Source organism: Salvelinus sp. IW2-2015, unplaced genomic scaffold (genome assembly GCF_002910315.2).
Source record: "Salvelinus sp. IW2-2015 unplaced genomic scaffold, ASM291031v2 Un_scaffold998, whole genome shotgun sequence".
Classification (NCBI taxonomy): Eukaryota; Metazoa; Chordata; class Actinopteri; order Salmoniformes; family Salmonidae; genus Salvelinus; species Salvelinus sp. IW2-2015.
This window is the reverse complement of record NW_019942680.1, coordinates 204700-227766: the sequence shown is the minus strand read 5'-3', so window position 1 is coordinate 227766 and position 23067 is coordinate 204700.

Sequence of the window (23067 nt, the reverse complement as noted above, 5' to 3'; positions counted from 1 at the left end):
AGGGTACTATGGCTGTAGTCGCTGAACAGCATTCTTACATAGGTATTCCTCTTTTCCAGATGGGTTAGGGCAGTGTGCAGTGTGATTGCGATTGTGTCGTCTGTGGACCTATTGGGGCGGTAAGCAAATCGGAGTGGGTCTAGGGTGTCAGGTAGGGTGGAGATGATATGGTCCTTGACTAGTCTCTCAAAGCACTTCATGATGACGGAAGTGAGTGCTACAGGGCGATAGTCATTTAGCTCAGTTACCTTAGATTTCTTGGGAACAGGAACAATGGTGGCCCTCTTGAAGCATGTGGGAACAGCAGACTGGGATAAGGATTGATTGAATATGTCCGTAAACACACCAGCCAGCTGGTCTGTGCATGCTCTGAGGACGCGGCTGGGGATGCCATCTGGGCCKGCAGCCYTGCRAGGGTTAACACGTTTAAATGTTTTACTCACGTYRGCTGCAGTGAAGRAGAGTCCRCAGGTTTTGGTAGCGGGCYGTGTCAGTGGCACTGTATTGTCCWCAAAGCGAGCAAAGAAGTTGTTTAGTYTGTCTGGGAGCAAGACATCSTGGTCCGCGAYGGGGCTGRTTTTCKTTTTGTARTCCGTGATTGACTGTAGACCCTGCCACATACCTCTTGTGTCTGAGCCGTTGAATTGCGACTCTACTTTGTCTCTATACTGACGCTTAGCTTGTTTGATTGCCTTGCGGAGGAAATAGCTACACTGTTTGTCTTCRGTCATATTTCCGGTTACCTTTCCCTGATTAAAAGCAGTGGTTCTCGCTTTCAGTTTTGCGCGAATGCTGCCATCAATCCACGGTTTCTGGTTGGGGAAGGTTTAATTAGACGCTGTGGGTACAACAACACCGATGCACTTGCTAATAAACTCGCTCACCGAATCAAAGTATTCATCAACGTAATGGCTTTCGTCGGTAGAAGGAGAGGAGGACCAAAGCGCAGTGCGGTGCGCATCCATAACTCACTAGAATACTTCTCAACATGAACAAAAACAATAAACAGACGAAAAACCAACGAAGCCACAGCCCCGAACCAGCGAACACAGAAAAAAACAGGAACACACGAACAGGAACAATCACCCACAAACCAACAGTGAAAACAGGCTACCTTAATATGGTTCCCAATCAGAGACAATGCAAAACACCTGCCTCTGATTGAGAACCATATCAGGCCAAATGACAAACCTCAACATAGAAACACATAACATAGACTGCCCACCCCAACTCACGCCCTGACCATACTAACTAAAGACAAAAACAAAGGAAAATAAAGGTCAGAACGTGACAATCAATGTTATTGTCTGACGCTATGCAGAACATATCCCAGTCCACGTGATCGAAGCAATCTTGAAGCGTGGAATTCGATTGGTCGGACAAGCGTTGAACAGACCTGAGCACTGCGCTTCCTGTTTCAGTTTCTGTCTATAGGCTGGGAGCAACAAAATGGAGTCGTGGTCAGATTTTCCGAAAGGAGGGCAGGGAAGGGCTTTGCATGCGTCGCGGAATTTAGAATAACAATGATCCAGAGTTTTGCCAGCCCGGGTTGCGCATTCGATATGCTGATAAAATTTAGGGAGCCTTGTTTTCAGATTAGCCTTGTTAAAATCCCCAGCTATAATAAATGTAGCCTCAGGATATGTGGTTTCCAGTTTACATAGAGTCAAATATAGTTATTTCAGGGCCTTCAATGTGTCTGCTTGGGGGGATACACACGACTGTGATTATGATCGAAGAGAATTCTCTTGGTAGATAATGCGGTCGGCATTTGATTGTAAGGAATTCTAGGTCAGGTGAACAAAAGGACTTGAGTTCCTGTATGTTGTTATGATCACACCACGTGTCGTTAATCATTAGGCATACACCCCCGCCCTTCTTCTTACCAGAGAGATGTTTGTTGCAACCTTTGCCTAAATGACTACAGACCCGTAGCACTCACGTCCGTAGCCATGAAGTGCTTTGAAAGGTTGGTACTGCGTGGAATTCCGAGTTGGATAACCGTTCAAAACTTGATTTCCCAGTCTGAGGTAATTTTTTTCAGAGTTCCCAGTTGTCTTGAACTCACTGAAGTCTAAGATTTCCCAGTTCTGAGTTTCCAGGTGTTTTGTATGCGGCAAAAGTAATGCTGGATTGATAGCATGGCCAATGTATTCAACCTTTTCTGGCCCATGGTGTTGCATGTGAATGTTTATCCTTTTAAGCTTGGAAAAGAGACACTTAAACCCAGACTTGGACCGCACACCTTCTCCACTGAATAGCAGGCTAGTGATTGCTTTGCAACACTTGCAGTTAGCCACTGATTTCTTCCAAACCACTCATTGTTAAATTTGCAATTTCCAACTTGTTGTGTAATGTTTATGAACACCGATACATTTATCTATAATTTCTCTTCATATGACAAGGATAGAAAAGGATTTGCCAGTAGATTTTCAGCTTTATTCATGATGATGACTGCTTGTCTAGCTTGCTAGCTAAGATTTTGAAAGTATGATCAATCAAAGCTACGGTAGATATAACGTGATTTGACATCATTTTATCAGTGGACAATGACGTTGAGCCTTCTTGGATGGGCACTTCTAATGTAAATCTATGGCAGCACCCAAGGGGCTTGAATTTTCGAGCTCTTTCTGTAGTTTTTGCGGTGCCGTAGTGTTCCCATGAGTGACAGAACACTGAGCCAATCACGGCACAACTAGAGAACACTACCAACACCTACGCTCTGTATTTTCCACTGGCTGCCCCACCACCACAAAAAGCACTGAGCTAGGCTAGACMCCTGCATTTTGGAGCTGCCTTATTCAAGAAAGCAAAAAAGAGACCGTTGTTATGCGGCTTTATTAACTCAATTATTATTTATTTTTTAATGTAACAGTTGGGGCTCAAAACAGGTGCTCTACCCCTGTCATGCCCTGATCTGTTTCACCTGTCCTTGTGCTTGTCTCCACCTCCTCCAGGTGTCGCCCATCTTCCCCATTATCCCCTGGGTACTTATACCTGTGTTCTCTGTTTGTCTGTTGCCAGTTCGTCTTGTTTGTCAAGTCAACCAGCGTTTTGTTTCTCATTTCCTGCTTTTCCCCAGTCTCTCTTTTCTCGCTCTCCTGGTTTTGACCAATGCCTGTCCGGACTCTGAGCCCGCCTGTCTGACCACTCTGCCTGCCCCTGACCCTGCCTGTCGTCTGGTGCCTTTGCAATGGCAGCAGTTTTACGGACGCCAAACAAATTGTGCTATTATGTGGKKTTTTTTTGCGTTATTTGTAACTTATTTTCTACATAATATTTCTGCAACTGTATCTTACAGCAAAAAAGAGCTTCTGGATATCAGGACAGCAATCACTCACCTCGGATTAGACAAAGCTTTTTTCTTCAACAAGCAAGACGCACAAGACATTCTCCAAACACCCGACAGGGCCGACATCCCCGTTATTTGCAAGAGGAAGCGATGCAGGTACAGAGGACAAAGAGCCGGATGCCTGGTCAGGACCCGGAAAAGGCGAGTGGGAAAGCTGCCGTTACCGTCAATACTACTCGCCAACGTGCAATCATTGGACAATTAACTAGACGAGGTACGATCACAAATATCCTACCAACGGGACATCAAAAACTGTAATATCCTATGTTTCACGGAATCGTGGCTGAATGACGACATGGATATTCAGCTAGCGGGATACATGCTGCACCGGCAAGATAGAACAGCACACACCGGTAAGATGAGGGGGGGCGGTCTGTGCATATTTGTAAACAACAGCTGGTGCATGAAATCTAAGGAAGTCTCTAGATTTTGCTCGCCTGAAGTAGGATATATTGTGATAAATTGCAGGCCACACTACTTGCCTAGAGAGTTTTCAGCTATACTTTTCGTGGCTGTTTATTTACCACCACAGACAGATGCTGGCACTAAGACCGCACTCAGTCAGCTGTATAAGGAAATAAGCAAACAGGAAACCACTCACCCAGAGGCGGCGCTCCTAGTGGCCAGAGACTTTTATGCAGGGAAACTTAAATCAGTTTTACCAAATTTCCATCAACATGTTAAATGTGCAACCAGAGGGAAAAAAATTCTAGATCACCTGTACTCCACACACAGCGACGCGTACAAAGCTCTCCCTCGCCCTCCATTTGGTAAATCTGACAACAACTCTATCCTCCTGATTCCTGCTTACAAGCAAAAATTCAAGCAGGAAGCACCAGTGACACGGTCTATAAAAAAGTGGTCAGATGAAGCAGATGCTAAACTACAGGACTGTTTTGCTATCACAGACTGGAACATGTTCCGGGATTCTTCCGATGGCATTGAGGAGTACACCACATCAGTCACTGGCTTTATCAATAAGTGCATCGAGGACGTCGTCCCCACAGTGACTGTACGTACATACCCCAACCAGAAGCCATGGATTACAGGCAACATTCGTACTGAGCTAAAGGGTAGAGCTGCCACTTTCAAGGGGCGGGACTCTAACCCGGAAGCTTACAAGAAATCCTGCTATGCCCTGCGACGAACCATCAAACAAGTAAAGCGTCAATACAGGGCTAAGATTGAATCATACTACACCGGCTCCGATGCTCGTCTTATGTGGCAGGGCTTGCAAACTATTACAGACTACAAAAGGAAGCGCAGCCGCAAGCTCCCCAGTGACACGAGCCTACCAGACGAGCTAAATCACTTCTATGCTCGCTTCGAGGCAAGCAACACTGAGGCATGCATGAGAGCATCAGTTGTTCTGGACGACTGTGTGATCACGCTTTCCGTAGCCGACATGAGTAAGACCTTTAAACAGGTCAACATACATAAGGCTGCGGGGCCAGACGGATTACCAGGACGTGTACTCCGGGCATGTGCTGACCAACTGGCAGGTGTCTTCACTGACATTTTCAACATGCCCCTGATTGAGTAATACCTGTAATACCAACATGTTTCAAGCAGACCACCATAGTCCCTGTGCCCAAGAACACAAAGGCAACCTTTGCCTAAATGACTCCAGACCCGTAGCACTCACGTCCGTAGCCATGAAGTGCTTTGAAAGGTTGGTAATGGCTCACATCAACACCATTATCCCAGAAACCCTAGACCCACTCCAATTTGCATACCACCCAAACAGATCCACAGATGATGCAATCTCTATTGCACTCCACACTGCTCTTTTCCACCTGGACAAAAGGAACACTTATGTGAGAATGCTGTTCATTGACTACAGCTCAGCGTTCAACACCATATTACCCTCAAAGCTCATCACTAAGCTAAGGATCCTGGGACTAAACACCTCCCTCTGCAACTGGATCCTGGACTTCCTGACGGGCCGCCCCCCCAGGTGGTGAGGGTAGGTAGCAACACATCTGCCACGCTGATCTTCAACACTGGAGCTCCCCAGGGCTGCGTGCTCAGTCCCCTCCTGTACTACCTGTTCACCCACCCACGACTGCATGGCCAGGCACGACTCCAACACCATCATTAAGTTTGCAGACGACACAACAGTGGTAGGCCTGATCACTGACAATGACGAGACAGCCTATAGGGAGGAAGTCAGAGACCTGGCCGGGTGGTGCTAGAATAACAACCTATCCCTCAACTTAACCAAGACTAAGGAGATGATTGTGGACTACAAGAAAAGGAGGACCGAGCACGCCCCCATTCTCATCGACGGGGCTGTAGTGGAGCAGGTTGAGAGCTTCAAGTTCATTGGTGTCCACATCAACAACAAACTAGAATGGTCCAAACACACTAAGACAGTCGTGAAGAGGGCACGACAAAGCCTATTCCCCCTCAGGAAACTAAAAAGATTTGGCATGGGTCCTGAGATCCTCAAAATGTTCTACAGCTGCAACATCGAGAGCATCTTGACTGGTTGCATCACTGCCTGGTACGGCAATTGCTCGGCCTCTGACCGCAAGGCACTACAGAGGGTAGTGCGTACGGCCCAGTACATCACTGGGGCCAAGCTTCCTGCCATCCAGGACCTCTACAACAGGCGGTGTCAGAGGAAGACCCTAAAAATTGTCAAAGACCCCAGCCACCCCAGTCATAGACATAGCATGGCAGCGGTACCGGAGTGCCAAGTCTAGGATAAAAAGGCTTCTCAACAGTCTTTACCCCCAAGCCATAAGACTCCTTAACAGGTAAGAAAATGGCTACCCGGACTATTTGCATTGTGTGCCACCCCCCCCAACCCCTCTTTTTACACTGCTGCTACTCTCTGTTTATCATATATGCAAAGTCACTTTACATTTACATTTAAGTCATTTAGCAGACGCTCTTACCCAGAGCGACTTACAAATTGGAAAGTTCATACATATTCATCCATTATCCATCCACTTTAACTATACATTCATGTACATACTACCTCAATTGGGCCGACCAACCAGTGCTCCCGCACATTGGCTAACCGGGCTATCTGCATTGTGTACCACCCACCACCCGCCAATCCCTCTTTTACGCTACTGCTACTCTCTGTTCATCATATATGCATAGTCACTTTAACCATATCTACATGTACATACTACCTCAATCAGCCTGACTAACCGGTGTCTGTATGTAGCCTCGCTACTTTTATAGCCTCGCTACTGTATATAGCCTCTCTTTTTACTGTTGTTTTATTTCTTTACCTACCTATTGTTCACCTAATACTTTTTTTGCACTATTGGTTAGAGCCTGTAAGTAAGCATTTCACTGTAAGGTCTACCTACACTTGTTGTATTCGGCGCACGTGACAAATAAACTTTGATTTGATTTGATTACCGACCCCTGCCTACCTTGACCTGTCATTTGCCTGCCCCTGTTGTTGTAATAAACATTGTTACTTCAACGCAGTCTGCACTTGGGTCTTACCTGAAACGTGATAACCCCACCTGCACTGAATGACGGGTCTCCACTGCATATTCCTAGTACGCAATGACTACATCAAGCTTGTGACTTTACAAACTTGTTGGATGCACATTTGCAGTTCATTTTGGTCGTGTTTCGGATTGTGTTTCGGATTATGTTGTGAATGGTAAATAATGTATTGGGACATTTTGGAGTCAATTTTATTGTAAATAAGAACAGAAAATGGCTGTGTTTGAAATCTGGCTTATCTACTACTTACTTAAACTGCATGGGCCTACTGTCATACTAGTCATATTACATAGTATTTAGAACGTACTGTTTAGTAAAAATGTATGTAGTGATTAACAAATATCATCTAATGCTCAATTATGATGATTTCTGCCATTTGTTAATTTTGTACGTCGTCAACAATCTAAGCCTCTGTTTTGCCCCATAGTTGCACACATGTCTGCATTGACTGATGAAGTTGAATGAAGGTCCCCAGTCACCCTCTCTAACTTCCCTTCAATCTGTTTTTCTGTGGTAAAAGAAATGCAGAGAAGGAAGGGGTGGTGTGTGAGAAAACAAAAAGGACCAATGAGCATTCATGTTTTTGGGGTACTTTGATTCCTCATCTTTCTTCGGCTGGTTCCCAAGCCGGGCTGTGTTCATGGCAAAGGGTACCATCTTAACAATCTTTGCAATCCTCACTTACTCACTAATTCTCCATTAGCAATGACCTCATATGAGCGGTGTAGTGTGGCCCCTTATCACCATTTAAGGTTGGTAAAAAAAAATGGAGCTAACAATTTCCAATGTATCATGAATGCATTCATAGGGGTTTATGAATTTTTATGTAGCCACAATCTTTTTTGAATGCTTATAGCAAGTGATAATGCGTGAAAAGACCATTGCAACACAAGGTTAGGGATGAATGCCACTATGGAGTATTGATTAGAGAGATCGATAAATACATGTACTATCTTATCTCTGACATTCTGAAAAATATATCATTGAGGCAGACCCTTGGATGCGTGGCATATACAGTACATACTGTATCTCTCCCATGGGCCTTGATACCTYATAGATCCTGAGTGGTTGATGTCATAAAACACTATCGGAGATTGTTTATCGCTGGTTCCATAAACCAATGTTATTACTCAACTCTATCAGAGTAGCTACCAGAGCGAGCCTGAGCCCCAACTACAGAGAGATGCCTGGGACTGAAGGGACTATTATTCATCACAGCTTTATGCCACAGGCCACTTCTCTCTAGCTGACCTTTAGCAGTTTCCCAGTCTCTTATTCAGCCTGAGTTTATTTTCATCCACATTCAAATCCGCCGCTAATGACATTTTCCGCTGATTTACAGTTGAAGTCGGAAGTTTACATACACTTAGGTTGCAGTCATTAAAACTCGTTTTTCAACCACTCCACAAATTTCTTGTTAACAAACTATAGTTTTGGCAAGTTGGTTACGACATCTACTTTGTGCATGACACAAGTMATTTTTCCAACAATTGTTTACAGACAGATTATTTCACTTATAATTCACTGTATCAYAATTCCAGTGGRTCAGAAGTTTACATACACTAARTTGACTGTGCCTTTAAACAGCTTGGRAAATTCCAGAAAATDATGTCATGGCTTTAGAAGCTTCTGATAGGCTAATTRACATAATTTGAGTCAATTGGAGGTGTACCTGTGGATGTATTTCAAGGCCTACCTTCAAACTCAGTGCCTCTTTGCTTGACATCATGGGAAAATCAAAAGAAATCAGCCAATCAGCCAAATTGTAGACCTCCACAAGTCTGGTTCATCCTTGGGAGCCATTTCCAAGCACCTGAAGGTACCACGTTCATCTGTACAAACAATAGTAGTCAAATATAAACACCATGGGACCACGCAGCCGTCATACCGCTCAGGAAGGAGACGCGTTCTGTCTCCTAGAGAAGAATGCACTTTGGTGCCGAAAAGTGCAAATCAATCCCAGAACAACAGCAAAGGACCTTGTGAAGATGCTGGAGGAAACCAGTACAAAAGTATCTATATCAACAGTTAAACGAGTCCTATAGCGACATAACCTGAAAGGCCGCTCAGCAAGGAAGAAACCACTGCTCCAAAACCGCCATAAAAAAAGCCAGACTATGGTTTGCAACTGCACATGGGGACAAAGATCTTACTTTTTGGAGAAATGTCCTCTGGTCTGATGAAACAAAAATAGAACTGTTTGGCCATAATGACCATCATTATGTTTGGAGGAAAAAGAGGGAGGCTTGCAAGCCGAAGAACACCATCCCAACTGTGAAGCAAGGGGATGGCAGCATCATGTTGTGGGGGTTTGAGTTTAAATGTGTTTAAATGTATTTGGCTAAGGTGTATGTAAACTTCCGACTTCAACTGTATGTCCTAATGATTGCAGGGTCTTTGCTCTGCGTTCCGGTCATTTCACACTCCATTGAGTCAGTGGATGGTTGTTCATGACAGGTTTGGTGAAAGACAGGAATGATAATGTTGTCATCTCAATAACTTTGGTTCATTCAGGCTCCTCAGACTACATTGCCGACATGCCAAGCAGGCAAGGTGGACAGGGACAGAATGGAGGGAGGAGATAGGAGGAGAATAATTGATATGCAGGGCACTGTACCATGACTTTTCATATTGGTTCTAACCATGCACATTGAGATTACTAATATTGGAGAGTTGAGTTTTAAATGTGAGGATATGCATTGACTTCTGAGAGCTGCTATCTGTCTTCTGGACAGCCTCAAAGAGAGATTACATTAGGCAGTTTCTTCTTACCGGGGCACATTTAGCTATGAAAAATGGATGACAAATTGATCTTGTGGTTAATAAGAGAACTGAAAAACACAAATCGGTATTAGAGCCCTGTGTTTTATGGAAATCATATACAGTATAAGTCTGGCTGCACTCCCTGACTGAGCATTGATCCTGCATAATGCAATGCATTAGATACGACATTAAAGAGATTTGGTATTTGGTATTTTATTAGGATCCCCTTTAGCTGTTGCAAAAGCAGCAGCTACCTTTCCTGGGGTCCACACAAAACATGAAACATAATACAGAATGGCATAATACAGAACATCATTAGACAAGAACAGCTCAAGGACAGAACTAAATACATTTTTTTTTAAAGGCACACGTAGCCTACATATCAATGCATACACACAAACTATCTAGGTTGTGCCGCGAGGTGTTGCTTTGTCTGTTTTTTGAAACCAGGTTTGCTGTTTATTTGAGCAATATGAGATGGAAGGAAGTTCCATGCAATAAGGGCTCTATATAATACTGTACGTTTTCTTGAATTTGTTCTGGATTTGGAGACTATGAAAAGACCCCTGGTGGCATGTCTGGTGGGGTAAGTTTGTGTGTCAGATGTGTGTAAATTGACTATGTAAACCATTTGGAATTTTCAACACATTAATGTTTCTCATAAAAAGAAGAAGTGATGCAATCAGTCTCCCCTCAACTCTTAGCCAAGAGAGACTGGCATGCATWGTATTTATATCAGTCCTCTGATTACAATTAAGAGCAAAACGTACCGCTCTGTTCTGGGCCAAATGCAGCTTAACTAGGCTTTTCCTTGCTGCACTGGACCACACGACTTGGCAATAATCAAGATTAGACTAAACTAAAGCCTGCAGAACTTGCTTTTCGAGGGGGGTGTCAAAAAAGCAGAGCATCTCTTTATTACGGCTAGACCTCTCCCCATCTTTGCAACCATTGAATCTATATGTTTTGACCGTGACAGTTTACAATCTAAGGTAACGCCAGGTAATTTAGTCTCCTCAACTTGTTCAAAAGCCACACCATTCATTACCAGATTCAGCTGAGGTCTAGCACTTAAGGAATGATTTGTACCAAATACAGTGCTCTTAGTTTTAGAGATGTTCAGGGCCAGTTTATTACTGGCCACCCATTCCAAAACAGACGGCAACTCTTTGTTAAGGGTTTCAGTGACTTCATTAGCCGTGGTTGCTGATGCGTATATGGCTGAATCATCAGCATACATAGACACACATGCTTTGTTTAATGCCAGTGACAGGTCATTGGTAAAAATAGAAAAGAGTAGAGGGCCTAGAGAGCTGCCCTGCGGTACACCACACTTGACATTTTTGACATTAGAGACGCTTCCATTAAAGAAAACCCTTTGAGTTCTATTAGATAGATAGCTCTGAATCCACGATATGGCAGAGGTTGAAAAGCCATAGCGCTTAAGTTTTTTCAACAACAGGTTATGGTCAATAATATMAAAGGCTGCACTGAAATCTAACAGTACAGCTCCCACAATCTTCTTGTTATCAATTTATTTGACCTTTATTTAGCTAGGCAAGTCAGTTAAGAACAAATTCTTATTTACAATGACAGCCTAGGAACAGTGGGTTTCTAGGCTGTCAGGGGCAGAACGACAGATTTTTACCTTGTCAGCTCGGGGTTTCGATCTAGCAGCCTTTCGGTTACTGGCCCAATGCTCTAACCACTAGGCTACCTGCTGCCTGTCTTTCAACCAATCATCAGACATTTGTGTCAGTGCAGTACATGTTGAGTGCTCTTCTCTATAAGCATGCTGAAAGTGTGTTGTTAATTTGTTTACAGAGAAATAGAATTGTATTTGGTCAAACCCAATTTTTTCCAACAGTTTGCTAAGAGCTGGCAGCAAGCTTATAGGTCTACTGTTAGAACCAGTAAAGGCCGCTTTACCACTCTTGGGTAGCGGAATTACTTTGGCTTCCCTCCAGGCCTTAGGACAAAGACTTTCCTCTAGGCTCAGATTAAAAATATGACAGATAGGAGTGGCTATAGAGACAGCCACCATCCTCAGTAGCTTTCCATCTAAGTTGTCAATGCCAGGAGGTTTGTCATTATTGATCGTTAATAATCCTTTTTCCACTTCTCCCACACTAACTTTACAAAATTCAAACTTGCACTGCTTTTCTTTCATTATTGTAACGGTTTTCTTCCAGGGGTGAAGGAGAGGACCAAAGTGCAGCGCGGCTAGTGTTAAACATGTTTAATAAAGAACAAGTGAAACACTACAAACACCAATACAAAATAACAAATGTGCAAAAACCGAGACAGACCTATCTGGTGCAGACAATCACAGAGACAGGAAACAAACACCCACAAAATCCCAACACAAAACAAGCCTCCTATATATGATTCTCAATCAGGGACAACGATTACCATCTGCCTCTGATTGAGAACCATATTAGGCTGGACATAGAAACAGACAAACTAGACACACAACATAGAATTCCCACCCAGCTCACGTCCTGACCAACACTAAACAAGCAAAACACATAATAACTCTGGTCAGGACGTTACAATTATTTGTTTTTTTATGCATGAATATAATTGCTCACTGTTTGTCGTGGGCATTTCCTGCCTACGTTTGCCCACTTTGCCAATGAAATAATAATTAAATTAATTGGCAACATCAAAATGTTTTGTTTTGTGATGAATAAGCCATCTGATTCGATGAAAGAGGGAGTTGAATTTGTTTTTGTTTATTATTGATCAAGTAAACAGTGGAGCTTTCTGTTCTGTCTTAGAAAAGTTCAATATGGTCCCAAACTTTATTAAATGGATTAAGTCCCTATACTCTCATCCAAATGCCATGATGACTACTAACGGACTGAACTCTGACAGATTCCCTTTGGGACGGGGCACAAGACAAGGGTGCTCACTGTCCCCCCTGCTCTACTTGTTGGGGGCGGAGCCTCTGGGAGAGTTGATAAGGAGCAATCCAAGTATTATAGGTGTTTCTGCAGGCGGCCTGCAGCACAAGATTTCGCTCTACGCGGATGATGTCTTGCTCTACATATCCAACCCTAAGAAATCCCTCCCATTTTAGACACAATTGCTCAGTATGGCAAGATTTCAGGATATAAGATACATTTGAACAAATCCACTGTTTGCCCTCTCAATCTTACACTCACCAGCTCTATGAAGGCACTATGTCCGTTCCAATGGAAGACACAGGAGTTTCAATACCTTGGGATCTTCGTAACACCAGATCTAAATAGCCTTTTCAAGGAAAATTATCTTCCACTCCTGGATCGAATCAAGAACGATCTCCAAATCTGGATCTCCCTCCCAATTAGCTTAGTCGGAAGAATTAATGTCATCCCTATGAACATCCTCCCTAGATTGAACTATTTATTTCAGATGCTCCCATGCTATCTCCCAGTTTCCTTTTTCAAAACAACTAACCAAAGCATCACCAAATTTATATGGGGCAATAAAAGACCTCGGATCAAGTTCTCCACTTTATCAAAACCTGAATCTAAGGGTGGTCTTGCCCTTCCCTCCCTTCAATTGTACTACTGGTCTGCCCAAATCCGCAACATGCTAACATGGATCACAAACAGACAAGAGTCAACGTGGATTCAGATAGAAGCCCAATCATGTGGTTCATTGCCCCTAAGCTCAATTAGATTCATTTATAACTTTAGTGAAGTGGGCAACATAGCCAAAACGTTTGTGATTTACAGCACCCTACTAGCGTGGAGGGACTATAAGAAATACCTGGGCATTTCCTCCCAAATATGTTCTCACTCGCCTATAGTATGCAACCCAGACTTGCCAAAAGCCCTGAGTGATGCCAACTTTAATCTTTGGCATACTCTAGGAATCAGGACCTTTTCAGACCTATTTCATCAGAAAACCACTACACTGAAATCCTTTCAAGAGCTCTGCAGTGAATTCAATGTGCCAAGATCCCATTTTTTAAAATATCTTCAAATTAGACATGTCATTTCCTCATTTACTTCCAAGAGGAGGTTTAGAGCTCAGCTGAATGAAGTTGAAACCCTTCTTGTCACAGCACAATCCATTAAAGGCAAAATCTCCAATATCTATAGACTCCTTTCTGAGAAAGGAGTCTCCTCCTTTACTCATTTGAAAATAATCTGGGAAAAGGACCTTGGTCTGACTATCAGTGATGAGTTATGGGCGGAGGTTTGCGACAGGGTATACTGCTCCTCTACTAATGTAAAAATGAAAGAATCTAATTACAAATTGTTGTACAAATTTTATTACACTCCGATGAGACTCCATAGAATAAAAACATACATTTCTCCTAACTGTAAAAGATGTACCTCTATATATAGTGGAATCTATATGCATGTATTTTGGAGCTGTAGAGAGATTGCCAGATTTTGGCAATCTATTCATACTGCTGCACAGAAAATACTAGATGTAYAGTTTGATATGACCCYGTGTCTCTATCTTCTTAATGCCGAAGCAGGACCTTGTTATTGATCCTGACAGAGAAAAATTGTTTATGACTATTACATACTTTGCTAAGAAATGTATTCTTCTATTGTGGGCCTCTAATACTTCTCCTATATTTAAAATGTGGATTGACCAGATTGTTGACTTTCTCCCTCTTGAAAAGCTCACTTATGACCTCCGCAAGAGACATCCCAAGTTTGATTGACTCTGGTCTCTACTACTGAACTATATTTCAAATTGGACAGAGTGAATGGGGTGATTAGGGAAATGAGAAGATGTTGTGTAAGGTGCTGTAAAAACGAATTATTTGCTCGTCATCTCAGCTAAGGCTGGAAATAGCTAATAATAACCTTGATAGTGCTGCTGCAAGTTTTTATATATATTAAATGTTTTATTTTTCAAAAATTATTTTTTATTATGTTTATTATATTTTTATTATTATTGTTAGTTATTTWTTWWTTTTTTTAAATCTGTCACATCTGTGAATGTGGAATGTGTTTTGTTGGTTGATTGAAAAACAAGAAAACTTAATAAAACTTTAAATTGAAAAAAAAGAAAACCAAAAAGAAGTCCATGCAGCGTGACTAAGGTTAAGTTTGATTTTACACCTAAACATACGGTCACCAAGACCTATGCAAGCACAGGCTCTATAAAATGGCCTGACCTTCCCTGGGCAATCACTCCATACAGACGGAATTAATGTAGGCCAAATGTTCTTCCTGCCTTCCGGGGCTCAGTCGAGAGCCTCAGGGACAGAGGCTTCTTTTCAATGTGCTAGTTTGGCTGGATAGAAGAGACTTGTAACTTTTCAAAGCAATCATGCAACCCTAAGTACAGGGAAATGGAAATGGCTTCTGAAGAAACACGCACATGCTCCTAACTCCTGGGCTTCTGTTGATAAGTGGGGGAAATCAGAAGGCTAAACTCAGCTGCTGATTGCCGTTTTCATAGGCTGTTATTTCTTCCAATATGGGAGATGGGAGGAGGGAGGAAAGACACTTACATTGGAATTGATGACCCCTTCAACAGTGACTTCTAAACTTCCTGGCACATCTTGTATTATTCATCCTACCCTTAGGTCCTCCCTTCTAACTCTGTTATTCTTTCTCTGTGACTGTGTGCTAGCTTCTTGGTGACAGACATAGACACCCTGATGCACCCTGCATTTATGAGCTGAATTATCATTCCAACATCTACAGAGTCACTGGATCTTTCTATGAATAGAACTTCAGTCCATGTTTTTTATTCTTCTTCCCATTACTCCAAGAGAAATATTTGAGTCATGCCTGACTTTCTGACCAGTTCTGCAGATCTAAACAGCACTCATCTCCTGGCATCCCACCCAGACAGTGTTCTCCAGGAGCATCCAACCCTTCCCTCCATCGCCCCTCATTTCCAGACCCCACATTGGCTCCCTGTCTAGGGCCCAACATGGGAAGGATTTTTTGTTGTTGTTGCGTGTGGTAAACCGAAGGGTGGTTAAGGGAGCTTCAGTGCAACTGTCAGGAATCTGTGGGGAGGAGGAACAGCAGTCATTTTAGCTTTCTGTTAACTCTGTCTCCAAGAAATGCCTACAGAACCTCCTGCACAAGCCTATATCACAAGTGGATAATTTGTACGAGTGGATCATTTGTGTCAAAAAGGTGTTCTGTGAGATGACAGTATGCACTCGTTTAGATGCACACAAGAAGTTGAAGAGTCTACAGACCTCATGGCCTGAATGTCACAGTGGACRCCCACTAAACTGCAGACTCATCAGGAACAGCAGTATCTTCATCAGATAGTTGAAATTTAGGTGAGAGGAAATCACAGTCATGTCTAGAGATAATTTTTGGTCCTGTCCTTTTATCCCAAATCAAGGCGTTCCAGTGTCCGGGTCCAGATTGCATTGACCAAATTCCCCAAAGTGAGTGATTATGAATGGCATGAAGGTCCAGGAGCCAGACATGCAGCTATAAAGTGGCTGGAGTTGAAGGGTCATGATTACTTCTGTTGATTAACCATATATTTTATCTGACACCGTAAAGAGATACAGATATCATGAGATACTGCAACCACGGAGGCTCATCGAGCAGTGTCATACTTGATGACCAAACTGCCTGCCTTTCTTCTGCCCTCAGAAAGTGGACATTGTGACACTCAGGAAGTGTTGTCACAACAGTATATTATTGAGTAAAATWGTGACAGTGCAAAAAATGGAATATGAGCTCACAGACGTAAAGGGAGTGAGATAAATTGGATATTCAATACAGTGAAACACATCAATAAAAATACTTTCAAGAACATATGGCTTTGTTCCAATGCTGCTCCGCTACCAGTTGGATCCCCAGGGCCAGAGATACTGTTGGACACTTGGGTGTTTCACTAAGCAATAGGACGTGTTCCACCGCTCGGTTGCTGTTTAACGATTGCTGCAGACGAGATGAGATGCCATACTGCGTTGTCGCAAACAACCAGGTGAGTCATTCAGCTCCAAAACCTAAAACATGTGGCCCTGATCTTGGCCGTCTGCCTCTCAGTCTGAGGTCTTGAAATGAGGACAAGRCAGCGCTTCAGAGGACAAAATAAGTCATTCTGTTAAAAACACAGCCATGTTTATACTGTGTTTCTCTTACAAATGTGGAGAGTTACACAGCTTACATTACAAGTTTACAAGTTGTCTCTGATTTTGGCACGGCATATGAAAATAACTGTGTCAAGAGAGTTGATGTTGTGATACCATTATGGTCCTGTACATCATACACATCACAGTAGCAACACTCAAGTCCACCTCTATTAGGGATTTGAGCCTCATGCCAAAAAATGACCACACCTCTCGTAGGTGAAACAGCAATCTAGGATCTGTGCCTGCAAGACCAAAATCAAAGGGACCGGTTTCTTGTCCAATTTATTTCGAAACCACTTCAAAAGTATTGAAGAACAATCTGAATCACTTGGACCATCCTCTCTTATACGTCTTATATGTTAGCAGGTTGAGGTCCTGAAAGAAACAGAGAGTTGCACTGCACGTATTAGTGGTTGGTGAATGGGACAGGGTGAGCGGAGTTAGGTTACAAGGCTTAAACGTGCTATTGGAGAACCCTGGGGTTATTGGGGCCAAATGGCAATCTTTTCAATCACTAATCATGGCGAGAGATGGAACAGTGGAAAATGTTGTCTGAGGCCAAGTAATACAGACTCCAGTTTAAATTAATCCTAAACTGCTGGAGTAAAGTTAGTAGGTAAAAGTGGGGGGCTTGTGGCTGAAGACCACAAACATTGAAGCCCGCAATGTTTCAGAGGGTTCTCGCCTTAGGGTCCAATGTCAACAACCAAAAGCACCCAGTGCCGTTCTGAGGGTAACCTCTCAGTGGTGATGGCCCCGGTAGAAGTGTGATGCTATTTCTGCCTTCGCTATCAGATCCTGGCCTGCACCAAACGAATCCTCTCCTACCAATCAAATCAAATCAAGTTTATTTTATATAGCCCTTCGTACATCAGCTAATATCTCGAAGTGCTGTACAGAAACCCAGCCTAAAACCCCAAACAGCAAGCAATGCAGGTGTAGAAGCACGGTGGCTAGGAAAAACTCCCTAGAAAGGCCAAAACCTAGGAAGAAACCTAGAGAGGAACCAGGCTATGAGGGGTGGCCAGTCCTCTTCTGGCTGTGCCGGGTGGAGATCTTGATAACAGGAAACTATGCCAAATGTTAAAAAATGTTCATGAAGTGACAAGCCATGGTCAAAGTAGATATAATCAGAATAATTTCAGTTGGCGTTTTCATTAGGGGCGATCATTAAGAGTTGGAAAAATAGCAGGTCTTGGGACAGGTGGCGGTTTCCATAACCGCAGGCACGAACAGTTGAAACATGGAAATAGCAGCAAAGGCCAGGTGGACTGGGGGACAGCAAGGAGTCATCATGCCGGTAGTCCTGGACGTTATGGTCCTAGGCTCAGCGATCCTCCGAGAGAAAGAGAAAAGAAAGAGGAGAAGGAGGGAGAATTAGAGAGAGCCAAGATTTTCATATATTGTTCATAATAATAGACCAAGCATTTGGTGTTCAAATAATAATCAGGCGAATAAATAATCAGTTGGCTTTCATAGTCCGGATCATTAAGAGTTGAAAACAGCCAAGGTTCTGGACAGGTAGGGGTTCCATAACTCTGCTCGCTATGCAGAAACAGCTGAAGCTGGAATAGCAGCAAGGGCCAGGTGGGACTGGGACAATGCAAAGGAAGTCATCATGCCCGGGTTTGCCGTTGACGTTATGGTCCGGAGGCTCAAGGATCCTCCAGGAGGAGAAGAGAAATGGAAAGAAAGAGGAAGAACGAGAGAATTAGAGAGGAGCATACTTAAATTTCAACACAGGGACACTGGATTAAGAAGTAGAAAGAAGTTACTCCAGGTATAACCAAACTGACCCCCAGGCCCCTCAGACACACTAAGTAACCTGTTACTGCACCATAAATTAGTCTGGGTGAGGCTGAGGGGGAGCCAGGAGGGGAGGTCAGGAGTACCACGCTGTGGCCCGAATACTGGTCATGAACGAAAGCCGCCGGGGGACAGGGGCAGACAGAGTGAAGGAGGTAGAAGCCCCCAGCCGCACTTTTCTGGCCAAAGCACAGGCCCGCACGACCCAACTAGAAGGGATAGATCTTCCAGGACCAAGCCACTTAACAATTCCTGGGAAGTCGGGAAGGGCGCGTAGCTGAGTAGGCCCCACGAGAAGGATTCTCCACCACGAACAAAACCAAAGGAGGAGGGAGCGCCAAGACCGCAGACCAGGAAGATCACGTACGGGAGTAAGCCAAGATCCGGCCACTTTCAGGCTGACGGCAACCTCCTTGCTCCGCGGGTACGGCATGAAATGGGGCGACCATGGGAGTGTAAGCGAACAGTGGGATGCGTCCAGCCCCTGTAAATAGGGTTAAAGACAGCAGGAAGACGGAATCCCGCGGAGTGTGATGGGAAGACGCAGGGGAGAGAGAGGCGGCGAGCCATGGCGAGACGGTACGGCGGGCCGAGCGCGGGAAAAGGGCGGAGGGTTCGTTCTCCCAAGAGCACTTATCCGGTGTCATCCTTGCACGAACTGGCCTGGAAGCCCAGACGTAGCGATCACTCAGTTATGACCTCATCTGAGAGGAGTAAAAAGGTCTTCAGAGCTAAGAGGATCAGGACAGAGGTTTTGAGGGGACCGAGTCGTGCGTTCTCCTCACATTGGAGTTAGGCAGGACCGGCTTGTCCATGTAGAAAAGTGGAGATCTGATAGAGAGAAAGAGAGCGCCTGGCCTCCTTGGCTGTTGGCTGTAGGTAAAATATCGTTAGGGGAGAGCAAATTAGGGGGGCATGGCGCCTGCTTGTGACCGTAGACGTTATCGATATGTAGGGGTGATGTGACGCGAGGGACGCAGACTCGGGAAAAGGATAAGGATGGAGGGTAGAGCAAGGGCCATGGGGGCTTGTAGACGCGTGTTGATAGTGGCTTACCAGCAGTACAAAGGGAGAACCGTGTGACAATCCCAGCACCTTGGACGCCTGTGTAAGTAGCAGGGAAGCCAGTGTAGGGAGACTAAGCGACTGGGGGGAGGTGGATATTGATTGCGGAAAGATGTTTCATATGGGTTGCTGGTGAGTCAGGATTCGCTAGCAAGCGTTTATTTAGCAACTAACTTGAGAGTGTGATTATAGTTGCTTTATCCGGGTATAGCGGAAAAGGATAGTTAGGCGATTGCGGAGACAGAGGGAGCTACGTCTAGATCCTAGAAGGGGGGGGGGGGGGAGGGAGTAACAAAATGCATGGCATGTAATCTTTTCTGGCAAGTCATTTTTGGGACAGAAAATATCTTGAATTTGTTGGGGCAGATGGGTTACGTGAGAGTGGAAGAAAAGAGGCTGGTCGCTTAAAACGAGTCTTGACTTATTGTTCGTCCAAACGGGAGAAGATCGAGCGGTCGGCAGAGAGCTAGGACCCCGACGGGTCCGTTGCACCATTTTATTTGGAAGCGACATTTAACAACGCGCATCAAGATTAGGAGTTGTCACGATTTACAGACAGAACGGAATCGGTCGGTGTTGTTTTGTCTGGGAGAGCCGTAGAACAAGCCAATCGTGCTGTTGTTGTCCGAAGTGTATAGAAGGGCGGAGTAGAAGAGTTGTGCAGCCATCCACGTCCTTATGTCTGGAACAACAACGAGGCTATCTTAGGGCCGGCCGAGGGGAGGGCAAAGTTTTGGGCCTGTCAACTCGAGAGTGGGTTATCCAATTGAAGAAATGGGTACCCGCCAAATCAAAATGAGGTGGGAGAAGGCACTACCGGGGGTGCCTGGGGCCAGAACGCACTGCTTTGAAACTTCGCATGTGTTGCCAGTCGAAAGTTGCAAGGCAGAGGGTCGAAGAGCCTTCGGCTGAGGACATAGCCAAGAAAACTACAATTCCGGTGGGAAGGGAGGCATAAAACGGATACAAGTAATCGAGGAAGACACTTGACATCAGACGTTCCAGTCAAGCCCTTGTGCATGGGATATAGGTTATATCTAGGGCTGAGGCCACGACGTAAAAAAAAAGTAAGCCGTGGGGAGTTGTAGGGATGAGCTAGTAAAGTAGCCATTGGGTATCCGCAACCTGTCATCTTTCTGGAGCGGAAGCCTCCCCTCAGGTCTGCTGGAAAGATTCTCGCATTCTGTTAAGGCCTCGGCCCATAGCTGTGTGAGCAAGAGTAACATTTTTGGATAGATTAGAGGCTAGCAGTGCAATATGTAGTGGCGCAGGTTGGAAGAGAGGCTCTGCTGATTCTCGCTATTGCCCTCTCTTCGTCGAACCGTGACTCTGTTTGCCGTCCAGGATGGGACCAGCAAGAGGTTCAACTACCCTGGGCCTATAAGGTAGTTGATACTATACGCTGCCTCCGGATGTCTATTCGAGCTGTAGGTTAATGAACCTGTCTGTTTCCTGGGGTTTCCTGGGGAGTTAAAGAAGGGGCCAAAGTCAGTAAAGATAGCCTCATCCAGGTAAACCTACTAGTGACTATAGGTCTCGTGCTGGAATATCTGGACATGGACTGTTTCAGGAAATTTGAGTCCATTGCTTGGCCTTCATTTAGGGCTGTCAGGTGCGAAGGACCAAATGTTTTCTCTGTCTGATTGCGTGAGAGTAGCTGGACAAATTGAGAGCAATCATACTGTAAGAAAGTTAACCATATCCGGTGCTAGATAGATACAGACAATTAGGCGCTCTTGGTGTTTTTGACAACAGCACACGGGAAACCCGTGTAGTTTTTCTGCAGAGATTGGTACAGTGAATTATAGTGCAATGCATGGCCAGGAGGAGGAAATGGAAGATATAAGATAGTTGTGTAGAGAGGGATGAAAGGGAAGCGGTGGGAAAGCCATTGGGGAGGAGGAACCGAGTAAGGACTAACAGTCGCTAGGAAAAGCATTCTCCCGTGTCCAGGCTTTACTCAGAGAAGGAGCACACCATGAAGGAGATAAGCTGATAGATTATGGAACTGACGGTCTGGACGGCGGGTCTTAGTAGGCGAGACGGGTTCGACCCTGTCAGCCCGATGGGGCACTCAATCACGGGAAAAATATGGTTGTTATGAGGCTTTAGTCTGTGCTGATAGTGGTAGCACAGTAACATCTTAACAAAAGGAAGAGTGGAGGAAGCGATGAGTAGGGAACTAAGAACGGCGAGCCGAACGGGATATTGGCAAGAGTGCTTTTATATAACTCTCTTAGAACGGATGCGCGGACCTGATGACGATCCCAACACCCGAATGCCCCCTAGGGGATTACACCAAGGTGGGAGTAGGGAGAGCGGCCAGACGTTCATAGGAAGGGAGAAAACGTAATAAACATACAAAGCTTTGGTACTTAGAATGCAAAAATAACACGCAGGGCAAGATATGGAAGATAACCCAAAGATTGAAAGAGCTAACACGTTCTGTTGTTGAAATCCAGCCAGGGACAGGGTCAGCACTTTTTACAACAAAAAGGGACCTTGGTCGGACGGCGTAAAGAGGCGGTGAAAGATCGCTAAGCGCCGATATGTAGTCTGAATATGATAGCAACAGATGTCAAAAAAAGAGAGCGTGGTAGCATTAGTTTCAACAAGTTGCCGGGCGGCTAAGCCAATCAGAAAACGCAAGAGGGAATAGAAAAGCTATGAAAACGGGAGAGGATGGATTGTAGACACTTTGACCGAAGAGTGCTTTTGGGTTGGAGCGCTGGCCAAGTATGTTCCCCATGAGACAGCATTCCACCAAGGCTAGATGGTTCCGTCTGTTAGTGCTCGCGATTAATTGCCGTCCAATGATGACTATTCCAGAAATATGGGAGCACCATTTGATTGGGGGAGGCGATGTGCGTCTGTACCAGGAAAAACAAGCCGTGTGTTGCAACTTTGGCGCAAAAACTCACCGACCAAAAGTATCTAAAGGAAGATTATCCTCTAAACCATTCCAAAACATTTCAAAGATACTTTTGTGTAATACAAACTTAAGGTATTTGTCAAACGTTAATAATCGATCAATTAAGGACGGGTTCTCAATCTTTTTCAATTACAAGATATTCAGGAGGCAAGAGCAGGACATACGCACACGGCGGAGGGGGTGTGACATTATTCCAAGTGCGCGTTGCCTGTTCCACCAAGAAGTAACTCTCACAACCAGAGACACCCGCAGGATGTCCAAACTCTCCACTGTCGGCCGGCGGGCGTCAGGATAGTCTGTTCAATTCATGTGTATACTAAGCGTGGAAAGAAACCTTAAACCCTTTTTGGCGGATACGAAGATCGGGAACAGAATTCTACGTGACCGAGAAGACAGCTAGGAAGACTGGCGTGCGGATAGTGACTATAGAGACCAGATCTCCAGAGGTCTATGCACCAGGGGGCCAATGGACATACCAGCCGGTTGGGAAATACAATACCGAGAGAATGATTAACCAATAGAAAAGTTTCACCGTCCTCCCAGGGGTTTTTTGACGGCGGCGTAGTTATAGAAGATATCGTTATGAGGCTTATGCAGATTATT